General features: G+C 45.0%; 1 pseudogene; it reads left to right on the top strand.

Moving 5' to 3' along the window:
* The first annotated feature begins 10,102 nt into the window (after positions 1 to 10,102).
* Positions 10,103 to 10,562, top strand: LOC128577275 (nudC domain-containing protein 2-like; annotated as a pseudogene).
* The last annotated feature ends 1,628 nt before the right edge of the window (positions 10,563 to 12,190 follow it).

The raw sequence follows: 12,190 nt of genomic DNA, 5'->3' as shown, positions 1-12,190 counted from the left end.
CCTCAAGCAAATCCTATACTCAGGGGTGGCCTCCTCTGGTTGCCCAGGGATGCAGGGGCTATGGCTTCAGCTGCCACAGGGAACTGCTGCTCTGATGTAGGTCACCCCCAGCCTCACTCCTGTGTCTCAGAGTCAGGACCGACCAGCTGCAGTTCGGGCACTGTCCACGCCCTGACAAATCCCTCAAGAATCTGGACTCCGGGGGGACAGGCCTCCAGATCTCAGAGTGAGGGTGGGGTGGGGTGCTGGGAGCTCAGAGCCACTGGCAGCAAGCTCACTCAATTCCTCCCAATCTTTGGCTCCACCGCACCAGTGCAGCCCAAGCCTCCAGGCTTCAGAGTGAGGACGGGGTGGGGGGAGCAGCTGGAGGCCAGAACCGCCAGGCAGCGAACAGACTCAGCTCCACCCAGTTCCTTGCCCAGCCACACGGCATGTGCTCAGGTCTCCAGACCACAGAGTGAGGGCGGGGGGGAGTGCTGGGAGCTCAGAGCCAGCAGGGGCTCCGAGCCACAGGGAGCCCGGTCGACTGCAAGCAAATTCACTTCCTCCCAGTCTCTCTCCCGGTTGTACCCCCGCAGCTCAAGCCTTCAGGCTTCAGAGTGGGGGCGGGCTGGAGGGAGCTGCTGGAGCCCAGAACTGCTGGGCAGCGAACAGACTCAGCTCCACCCAGTTCCCTTCCCGGCCACACGGCAGGTGCTCAGGTCTCCAGAGCACAGAGCAAGGGTGGGGGGCGCGCCTGGAGCCCAGAGCCAGCAGGGGCTCCGAGCCACAGGAAGCCCAGTCGGCATCTAGCAAATTCAGTTCCTCCCAGTCTCTCACCCGGTTGTACCGCCACAGCTCAAGCCTTCAGGTTTAAGAGTGGGGGGCGGGGTGGAGGGAGCTGCTGGAGCCCAGAACCGCCGGGCAGCCAACAGACTCGGCTCCACCCAGTTCCCTGCCTGGCCACAGGGCAGGCGCTCAGGTCTCTGGACCACAGAGTGAGGGTGGAGCAAGCGCTGGGAGCCCAGAGCCAGCAAGGGCTCAGAGCTGCAGGGAGCCCAGTCGGCAGTGAGCAAATTCAGTTTCTCCCAGTCTCTCACCCGGTTGTACCACTGCGGCTCAAGCCTTCAGGCTTCAGAGTGGGGGCGGGGTGGGGGGAGCAGCTGGAGCCCAGAACCGCCGGGCAGCCAACAGACTCGGCTCCACCCAGTTCCCTGCCTGGCCACACGGCAGGCGCTCAGATCTCTGGAACACAGAGTGAAGGTGGGGGAGCGCCTGGAGCCTAGAGCCAGCAGGGGCTCCGAACCGTAGGGAGCCCGGTCAACAGCGAGCAAATTCAGTTCCTCCCAGTCTCTCGCCTGGTTGTACCATCACAGCACAAACTTTCAGGCTTCAGAGTGGGGGTGGGGTGGAGGGAGCGGCTGGAGCCCAGAACCGCCGGGCAGCGAAAAACAGACTCAGCTCCACCCGGCTCCCTGCCCGGTCATACAGCAGGCGCTCAGGTCTCTGGACCACAGAGCAAGGGTGGGGGGAACGCCAGGAGCTCAGAGCAGCAGGGAGCTCAGAGCAGCTGGTAGAGAGTTTGACTCAGTTATATGCCTGGTTGTATTGTTGCTTAAGGAGGGCTGCTGCACCTCGCCTCGAGGAAGCGCTGTCCTGGTGAGGGTCTCCCTCCGCTGACTGTCCTCACCTCTCTCCCATGCCCCAGAATCAGCGTTGGCCAGCCGCAGCTTGGGGACTGTCCTCTCCCCTTTAGGAGCCACCCAAGAATCCGAACTCCTGGGGGACAGGCTTTCAGACCTCAGAGAGAGTGGAGGGAAGTGCTGGGTGCTCAGAGTAGCTGGCAAAGGATATTTACAGATTTATACAGTTTTATGCCTGGCAGGAGAACACCTAGGCATCCTAGTAAGGGAGGTAGGTCCAGTTTGTAGTAGGTCTCTCCCGTGAAGTGTAGTGGGATGGCCTTTGATTTCTGCCCTTTTGTTTGTGGGGCCCTTAAGCCAATCAGGTTGGGGAGGGGGGACTCCTGTCCGCTTGGTGATGGGCGTTGTACCTTTTGTTTGCTTCCTTGTGGTCGCAGCTCTCCTCAGTGGGGTTGATGTTCTTCAACTTTCTCACTTGGTGTTGCTCGAATCCATCAGGTTACTTGCTAAATTTTCATCCCCTAACTCTCCTTTAGGACGGGAGCCTCTGTGGAAAGCTGGCGTCAGTCCGCCATCTTCCCATCATCTACACTTGTCTCTCTTAAGACTTTCAGTGACCCTAATATTTAAAAAGCTAGTTTGAGATCAGAAAGACTAAATTTAGAATTTTGATTTGGGAAAATTTATCAAAGGTTTAAAAAACTTGGCTCTCATAAATTATTTGTCATAAAACAGGATCATCAGAGGTTATTATAAAATTATAGCCATTCATTTAGCTAAACTAATAATTCAAAGATTTTAAAAAGTAAAAATCTTATTCTTTGATAGAGAGGAGATTCAGTTTTCCAAACAATCATAAAACCTAATGAAGTGAAAAACAAGCTAATGAGGCAAAGTGAATCTGTCTCTCTTCTCCCCACATTTTTGTAGTTTATTCAAAAGGTGAACAAAAATACTTTATTTCCATTAATATCATATAACAATCTTGTTTAAAAGAGAAAATCAAATTTTACCTTTGTATTAGTGTATTATTAATGGTAAAGCTAATTTTATATTTTTTTAATTTTTTTATTAAATCATAACTGTATATAATGATATGATTATGGGGCATCATACACTCACTTCATAAACCATTTGACACATTTTTATCACAGTGGTTAACATAGCCTTTCCGGCGTTATCTCAGTTACTGTGCCAAAATATTTACATTCTACATTTACCAAGTTTCGCAAATACCCCTATAATATGCACCACAGGTGTGATCCCACCGATTCCCCTCCCTCTACCCACCCCCCCCTTTCCCACTTCCCCCTATTGTTAAGTTGTAGCTGGGTTATAGCTTTCATGTGAGAGTCCCAAATTAGTTTCATAGTAGGGCTGTGTACATTGGGTATTTTTTCTTCCATTCTTGGGATACTTTACTAAGAAGAATATGTTCCAGCTCCATCCATGTAAACATGAAAGAGGTAAAGTCTCCATCTTTCTTTAAGGCTGCATAGTATTCCATGGTATACATATACCACAATTTATTAATCCATTCGTGGATCGATGGACAATTGGGCTTTTTCCATGACTTAGCTATTATGAATTGGGCTGCAATAAACATTCTGGTACAAATATCTTTGTTATGTTGTGATTTTTGGTCTTCTGGGTATATGCCCAGCAGAGGAATTACAGGATTGAATGGCAGATCTATTTTTAGATCTCTGAGTGTTCTCCATATATCTTTCCAAAAGGAATGTATTAATTTGCATTCCCACCAGCAGTGCAGAAGTGTACCCTTTTCTCCACATCCACGCCAACATTTCTGGTCTTGAGATTTTGTGATATAGGCTAGTCTCATTGGAGTTAGATGATATCTCAAAGTAGTTTTGATTTGCATTTCTCTGATGATTAAAGATGATGAGCATTTTTTCATATGTCTGAAGGCCGTGCGCCTGTCTTCTTCAGAGAAGTTTCTCTTCAAATCCCTTGCCCAGCCTGCGATGGGATCCCTTGTTTTTTTCTTGCTGATGCGTTTGAGTTCTCTGTGGATTCTGGTTATTAAACCTTTGTCAGAGTTATACCCTGCAAATATCTTCTCCCATTCTGAGGGCTGTCTGCTTGCTCTGCTTACTGTGTTCTTAGCTGTGCAGAAGCTTTTTAGTTTGATCAAGTCCCAGTAGTGTATTTTTGAAGCTGCTTCAATTGCCCGGGGGGTTCTCCTCATGAAATACTCACCCAGACCAATTTCTTCAAGGGTTTTCCCTGCATTCTCCTCTAGTATTTTTATAGTTTCATGTCTTAAGTTTAAATCTTTAATCCAATGAGAGTCTATCTTCGTTAATTGTGAAAGGTGTGGGTCCAATTTCAGTCTTCTGCAGGTTGCCAGCCAGTTCACCCAGCACCATTTGTTAAATAGGGAATCTTTTCCCCACTGAATGTTTTTAATTGGCTTGTCAAAAATCAAATAGCGGTAAGTAGCTGGATTCATCTCTTGGTTCTCTATTCTATTCCAGATATCTACTTCTCTGTTTTTGTGCCAATACCATGCTGTTTTGATCACTATCGATTTGTAGTAAAGTCTGAGGTCTGGTAGTGTGATTCCTCCTGTTTTGTTTTTATTTCTGAGTAATGTCTTGGCTATTCGAGGTTTTTTCTGATTCCATATAAAACGAAGTAATGTTTTTTCAAGATCTTTAAAATATGACAGTGGAGCTTTAATAGGGAGTGCGTTGAAATTATATATTGCTTTGGGTAGTATGGACATTTTGATAATGTTGATTCTTCCTAGCCATGAGCATGGTATGTTTTTCCATTTGTTAACATTTTCCGCTATTTCTTTTCTTAGAGTTTCATAGTTCTCTTTATAGAGATCTTTCACGTCTTTTGTTAGGTAAATTCCCAAATATTTCATCTTCTTTGGTACTACTGTGAATGGGATAGAGTCCTTAACTGCTTTTTCAATTTGACTGTTGTTGGTGTATATAAAGGCTACCGATTTATGAATGTTGATTTTGTAACCTGAGACGCTGCTGTACTCCTTGATCACTTCTAGGAGTTTTCTAGTAGAGTCCCTAGTGTTTTCCAGATACACAATCATATCATCTGCGAAGAGCGAGAGTTTGATCTCTTCTGACCCTATATGGATACCCTTGATCGCCTTTTCTTCCCTAATTGCGGTGGCTAAAACTTCCATTACAATGTTGAAAAGCAATGGAGACAATGGGCAGCCTTGTCTGGTTCCTGATCTGAGTGGAAATGATTCCAATTTAACTCCATTCAATATGATATTGGCTGTGGGTTTGCTGTAGATAGCCTCTATCAGTTTAAGAAAAGTCCCTTCTAGACCAATTTTCTTGCGTGTTCTGATCATGAAGGGATGCTGGATATTATCAAAAGCTTTTTCTGCATCAATTGAGAGAATCATATGGTCTTTGTTTTTTAATTTGTTTATGTGCTGAATTACATTTATAGATTTACGTATATTGAACCAGCCTTGACACCCTGGGATAAAAAAAACTTGGTCATGATGTATAATTTGTTTGATGTGTTGCTGGATTCTGTTTGTTAGGATCTTGTTGAATATTTTTGCATCTATATTCATTAGTGATATTGGTCTATAATTTTCTTTTCTTGTTGGGTCTTTTCCTGGTTTGGGGATCAGGGTGATGTTTGCTTCATAGAACGTGTTGGGTAGTCTTCCTTCTTTTTCTACATTTTGGAACAGGTTGAGTAATATAGGTACTAATTCCTCTTTAAAGGTTTGGTAGAATTCTGACGTGAAACCATCTGGTCCCGGGCTTTTCTTTTTAGGGAGGTTTTGTATAGTTGATGCTATTTCTGAACTTGATATGGGTCTGTTCATCATTTTCACTTGATTCTGGTTAAGTCTTGGAAGGTGGCGTGCTTCCAAGTATCGGTCAATTTCCTTCAGATTTTCATATTTCTGAGAATAAAGTTTCTTGTAATATTCATTAAGGATTTTTTGGATTTCTGATGAGTCTGTGGTTATTTCGTCTTTGTTGTTTCTGATTGATGATATTAGAGATTTTACTCTTATTTTCCTGATTAGGTTGGCCAGAGGTTTATCTATTTTATTGACCTTTTCAAAAAACCAGCTTTTTGATTTATTGATCTGTTGTATTATTCTTTTGTTTTCAATTTCATTTAATTCTGCTCTAATTTTGGTTATTTCTTTTCTTCTACTGGGTTTGGGGTTGGAATGTTCTTCCTTTTCCAGTTGTGTGAGATGTCCCATTAAGTTGTTAACTTCCTCTCTTTCCGTTCTCTTGAGGAAGGCTTGCAGTGCTATAAATTTCCCTCTTAGAACTGCCTTTGCAGTGTCCCAGAGGTTCTGATAGCTTGTGTCTTCATTGTCATTTTGTTCCAAAAAATTGGTGATTTCTTTCTTAATCTCATCTCTGACCCAGCTATCATTCAGCATAAGGTTATTTAACTTCCATGTTTTTGTATGGGTATGCAGATTCCTGTTGTTACTCAATTCAAGTTTTATTCCATGCTGGTCCGAGAAGATGCATGGAATAATTTCTATTCCTTTAAATTTACTGAGGTTAGCCTTGTGACCTAAAATGTGATCAATTTTGGAGTAAGTTCCGTGGGCTGATGAGAAGTATGTGTATTCAGTTTTGTTGGGATGAAATGTTCTGTAGATGTCTGCTAAATCTAAATATTGGATGGTTAGGTTTAAATCTAAGATTTCTTTGCTCAGCTTCTTTCTGGAGGATCGATCCAACACTGCCAAGGGAGTGTTGAAATCTCCAACGATTATGGAGCTGGAGGAAATCAAGTTACTCATGTCTGTTAGAGTTTCTCTTATAAATTGAGGTGCATTCTGGTTGGGTGCATAGATATTAATAATTGAGATCTCGTCATATTGAGTATTACCCTTAACAAATATGAAGTGACCATTCTTGTCCTTCCTTACTTTTGATGGTTTAAAGCCTACTGTATCTGCAAATAAAATTGCAACACCTGCTTTTTTCTGATTACCATTTGCCTGAAATATGGATGACCATCCTTTCACCCTGAGTCTGTATTTGTCTTTTAAGTTGAGATGTGACTCTTGTATGCAACAAATATCTGGCTTGAGTTTTTGTATCCAGTCAGCTAACCTATGCCTCTTTAGAGGACAGTTTAAGCCATTCACATTGATGGAGAGTATTGATAAGTCTGGTGGAATTTTGGGTGTCGAGTTTTTCAAAGGTCCAGTGGACATTTTTAATCCTTTCGCCAGTGTGGAAGTTGGAGTTTGATCCGAAGATTCTGAGTGAGTTTACTTTTGTGGTATGGGATTGGGTTGGTCATTGTGGAGGATAGGTCTGAGAACATCCTGAAGAGCTGGTTTACTTATGGCAAATTTTTTCAACATATGAATGTCATTGAAGTATTTAATTTCTCCATCATAGATGAAACTCAGTTTAGCTGGATACAAGATCCTGGGTTGAAAGTTTTTTTGCTTTAGGAGATTAAAAGTTGATGACCAGCCTCTTCTTGCTTGAAAAGTTTCAGCAGAGAGATCTGCAGTTATTCTAATATTCTTACCTTTGTACATTATAGTTTTCTTTCGCCGGGCTGCTTTGAGAATCTTCTCTTTCATGTTAACTTTAGTGAAGCTAATTATGATATGTCTGGGAGATGGCTTATTGGGGTTGAATCGTGCTGAGGTTCTGAAGCTGTCTGCTATCTGAATTTCAGATTCTCTAGGCATGTCTGGAAAATTTTCTTTCATAATTTCATGTAGAAGGGCCTCTGTGTCCTTGGCAGCTACTTCATCAGTCTCCGAAATTCCTATAACCCTTATGTTGTTTTTTTTTCGAATTATCTGAGAGCTCTCTGAGTGAGTGATCCGTTTTTGCTCTCCATTTCTCTTCCTCTTTGAGAGATTGGGAGCGTTCGAAGACTTTATCTTCAATGTCAGAAATCCTTTCTTCTGCTTGCTCCATTCTGTTACTGAGGGATTCTACTGTATTTTTCATATCTTTGAGGGCTGTAAGTTCTTGTTTCAGTGTGTCTAAGTCTTTGGTGGTTTTGTCTTTAAATTCGTTAAATTCTTGAGACAATTTTTGAATTTCTCCTCGAATTCCTAATTCCATTTTATTAATCTTGTCTGCAAACCAAATTCTGAATTCGACTTCTGACATCTCAGCCAGTTGTTTATGAATGGGATCTTCAATCACATCTGCCGTATCTTTTCTTGGGGGGGTTGATCTATTCTGGTTATTCATGTTACCAGAGTTTTTCCTCTGATTCCGCCCCATGGTTTACTCCCTTTGGTTTTTCCCATGGGGTTTTATCGAGGGCCCGTACAGTGTTGTGGCCTGAGAAACTGGGGCCCTGTCTGGTGTGGTGGAGCAAAGTGGTTCTGTCTTGTTTTCAGCTGGTTTCTGTTCGATCCTATTGCAACTTCTACTCTGGCTTGAAGTCTCAGCTGTGTGGAAAAATCAGCAATTAAGTCACCCCGCCTGCCCACCTCTGGCCCCAGTTGGAAAAGGAGAATCAAACCTTCCTACAATCGCACACCCAGGGCACCGCCTGAAGAGTCCTCAGTCTATTAGCCCAGTTCAAAAGGTCCGAATCAACTGTCTCAATCGGCACTTGTCTCGGGTGGAAGGGTTCAAGAGGTCTCTGGGAACTGGATCACAGGGGCCTGGTGACTCCTCTGACACGGCTCACCCCAGTGCAGCGTGGAGTCAGGAGGAGCCACCCAGCAAACAGAGCAGTCTGGGAAGGTTGACGTCTCCTTCCACACTTTGCCCCTCCGTCGGTCCCAGTCACTGGTATCTCTGCAGATGGCTAACCCAGTTGCCTGCAGTGAACAGACGCTCCAGGGGTTTGCACCTGCCTGAATCGCAAGGAAGTCTGCCAGGCCCCCGCAGACTGCCGCTATCTAGCAGGAGGAGATGGGGCCTGACATCTTTGAGTGTTTGATGCAGGTGATGGGAAGGAGGTGTTCACTCAGGCTTAGCCCCGTCCCTGATGCATGCTGCTAACAGAACAGAACAGAACAGACAACTTTGTGAGGTTCTGTCTCTGTTCCTGTCGTCGCCTACAGGAGACGGGCTGTTTTGAGTTCAAACGTCTTTGCTGCTGGAGAATTGCGTCTGAACACCTCTCTGGGTCGGCCCCGCCCTGGAGGCTTCCGGGTTTGTGAGCCGTGTCACCGGTGGCCTCCTCTGGTTGCCCAGGGAGACAGGGGATGTGGCCTCAGAATATCCAGAAGTGAGCGTTCTGCCGTTAAAGAAAAAACGGCTGTTGATCTACCTCCAGGGAACTGCTGCTCTGGTGTGGGCACTCAGGCGACCCTTTTCTACTCTGTCCCACGCCCCAGAGTCAGCACTGAGCGGCGGCAGTTTGTGCTGGGTCCACACCCCTTAAGAGATCCCCCAAGAATCAGAACTCTTGGGGGATGGGCCCCCAGACCCCGATTGGGAGTGGGGCGGGGGGAAGCTAGAGTTTCATTCAGTTTCACGCAATACTACGGTCCGGGGAGGGCTCCTGCACTGCACCGCAGGGAAGTGCCGCCAAGGCTTGAGTTCCCCTCAGCAGAGTGCCCTCTCCTCGCTCACGTGTCCCAGAGTCAGCGCTGACCTGACGCAGCTCAGGCACTGTGCACTCCCCTCGAGAAATCACCCAAGGAGCCGAACTCCTGGGGGATAGGCCCTCAGACCCCGAGTGAGAGTAGGGGTTCTCAGCTCTCAGCGGGAAGGCCAGAGTCTGATTCAGTCTTGGGCCCCGTATGCCTGGGGAGGGTTGCTGCACTGCACCGCAGGGAAGTGCCGCGAGGCGTGACTCCCCCTCAGCCCGGTGCCCTCTCCTCACTCGGCGCGCCTCAGAGTCAATGCTGACCAGTCGCACTCAAGGGGACTGTCCACTCCCCTTGAGAAATCACCCAAGGATCCGAAGTCCTGGGGGACAGGCCTCCAGACCTCAGTGGGCGGGAGGGGAGCGCCAGGGATTCAGGGTTGCCGGCAAAGGATTCCCAAAGTTTTATTCAGCCCTATGTCCGGCAGGAGAACGCCACGGCACCCCAGTAGGGGAGGTAGGTCCAGTTTTTAGAAGGTCTCTCCCGTGGAGTGTAGTGGGAGGGCCTTTAATTTCTGCCCGCTTTTTGAATTATGGGGCTCTAGAGCCGGTCTCATGGGGGAGGGGGACTCCCGTCCGCTTGGTGGTGGATTTTGTACCTTTTGTTTGCGTCCTTGTGATCACAACTTGCCTCAGCGGTGTTGATGTGTGTTCTTCAGCCTTCTCTCTTGGTGAGGCTCAAGTCCACCAGGATACTTACTAAATTCCTGTCCCTTAACTCTCCTTCTGGACGGGAGCCTTTGTTGAAAGCTGGCTTCAGCCCGCCATCTTGTCTCCCCCCGGTAAAGCTAATTTTAGTAAAATCCTATAAACAAATTCATCCAGTTTTATCATAAGGGGATTCCATGCATGTGCTTGGCTTGCTTGATGAAGCTGTGGCCAGAAAACACAGGACTATGTCAGCCCAATTTGAGGAGCACATGGGTTGGTTCCTTGCAGAACTCTGTGGGGCCAGTGGTATCAAACCTTGGAGGAAATGTTCATTGAAGTTGAAGGGCTGCCACTTACTCATACTCAGGATATCTACTGTGGACTACAGAGCAGGTACGTGGCTCTGGCTGAGGATGGCTATGAGATCTTCAAGGGCAGACTTTTATTCTACAATAGCTGATGAGGAATAATGAACTTTAGGGAATAATTTTTTGTATTGTTCTTACAAAGACAAAGAGAGATGCAGCAGATTGTAGGACTTCTCTAGAATCTAAATACATAGCTGATCCTTGAACACAAGACCAAATGCAGAGAAAATTTACATTAGAGAGATTCTAGAAAGAAAATCCTAGTTTTGACTTCAGTGCAGAAATCTCAGGAAACTACACTAAATCTGGACCAGATTTTTCAAACCTTGAGAAATAATTACTCGTTTTTTTGTTTGTGTTTTTGGTTTTTTGCTGCATTCTGTGGATCCTAGCAGATATTGTCAACTTAATCAAAGGAAGATATTTATGTGATAAAAAAAAATGTGGATGCCTACCATTAACAAATTGCAAAATACATTTTTTAATGGTTCTAAAAATTGCATTCAAGTACGATTTACATAGGAAACGTCCTGTGGTAATTATTTTATGGATATATGGTAACGTTTTTTGGACTTTTTATTGCTCAACATAAACTTTCACATGCTGCATTTTACTAATTTCATATTTGACGATATTTTTAATACAAAAAAACTTTAGGTTAGATCTTGTGAGAAGAAAGGGTACCTTTAGGTAATATATTAGCTTTTTACTTTAGGTAAGTGTGATGTTCAATAAAATTTTTTAAATAGGAATTGTGTGCCCCTTTGTCTAAGTATGCTAATTCACACAGGGAAAATTATATTGCTGAAGAAAATATTAAGAAAGCAATAAAAGTCTGGACATGATGGTTCACACCTGTCTCAGGACTTTGAGAAGCTAAAGCGGGAGAACCATCTGAGGCCAGAAGTTAGAGACCAGCCTATGTAACATAGCAAGATCTCATCCCTACAAAAAATAAAAAAGTTCCTGAGGTGTGATGGTGCATACCTGTAGTGCCAACTATTCTGGAGGTTGAGGTATGAGGATTGCTTAAGCCCAGGAGGCAGAGGCTGCAGTGAGCTATAGCTCTGTCCATTCCAGCCCAAGTGACAGAGCAAGACCCTGTCTTATAAAAGGAAGGAAAAAGTCCACAAATATATTTTGAGTAAGTTCGTGTTAAGATTAATGAAAATTTCTTAATTAGAATATTATTCCTTGAGAGATTACTTTATATAAAGAAATAGAAAAGTATTTAAATACCTAACTATATTAAAAGAGAGTACCCAGAAAAAGTAAGGTCTAAGAGAACAGAGGTCTTCTCAAGAAGACCCCAAGGATACACCAGCAAGGTCGTCCCCATGGTAACTCAGCTCTTAGGAATTCATAGAAGCTTAACTTCCTGGGACCTGGAAACTAATGCTTCTGCTTCTGTAAAAGCTAATTCTCTAGCTTGATTCAAACTAACCAATGAGAAGGGTATCTGTGTGCCAAACTTTTTGACGAGATAAAAAGAAGACTGAGCCAGTCAGGGAGTATGGCCATTTTGGACTCTGGTCTGCTGCTGCTCCATGGTCTGGAATAAAGCCCTTCCTCTTTTAAACATGATGTTTGGGTGTTCTTTCTCTCCATTGAGCCTTGGCTTCCTGCAACATTTCTGGTTCTCTGACCAGGAAACAAGACCACCCGAGGAGAGAACAGGCTCAGACTCACCTGGTGCTTGTCGCCAATCCTCTGGACATCCATGGGAGGGGAGCAATTAGCCAGGGTGATGTAAACCACTGAGCACTTACAGCATGGCAGTTTTGCCTCCTTGAGTGGATGCCTGGACAGAGCAGAGAAAGGACCCCCTTAGTGGGTCTTTGAGGAGTCAAACTCAGAGAGGAACTAGAATGCAGGAACTGGCATCTGCACTGGGAGACATCTCAGACAAGGTAAAACTGGTCGGGGCCCTCTATATTTGAGTGGAAGAGGGATCTGATCAACTGG

The sequence above is a fragment of the Nycticebus coucang genome, chromosome X, assembly GCF_027406575.1.
Source record: "Nycticebus coucang isolate mNycCou1 chromosome X, mNycCou1.pri, whole genome shotgun sequence".
Taxonomy (NCBI): domain Eukaryota; kingdom Metazoa; phylum Chordata; class Mammalia; order Primates; family Lorisidae; genus Nycticebus; species Nycticebus coucang.
The sequence above is the reverse complement of the archived record's forward strand: the minus strand, read 5'-3'. Positions and strand labels throughout refer to the sequence as shown.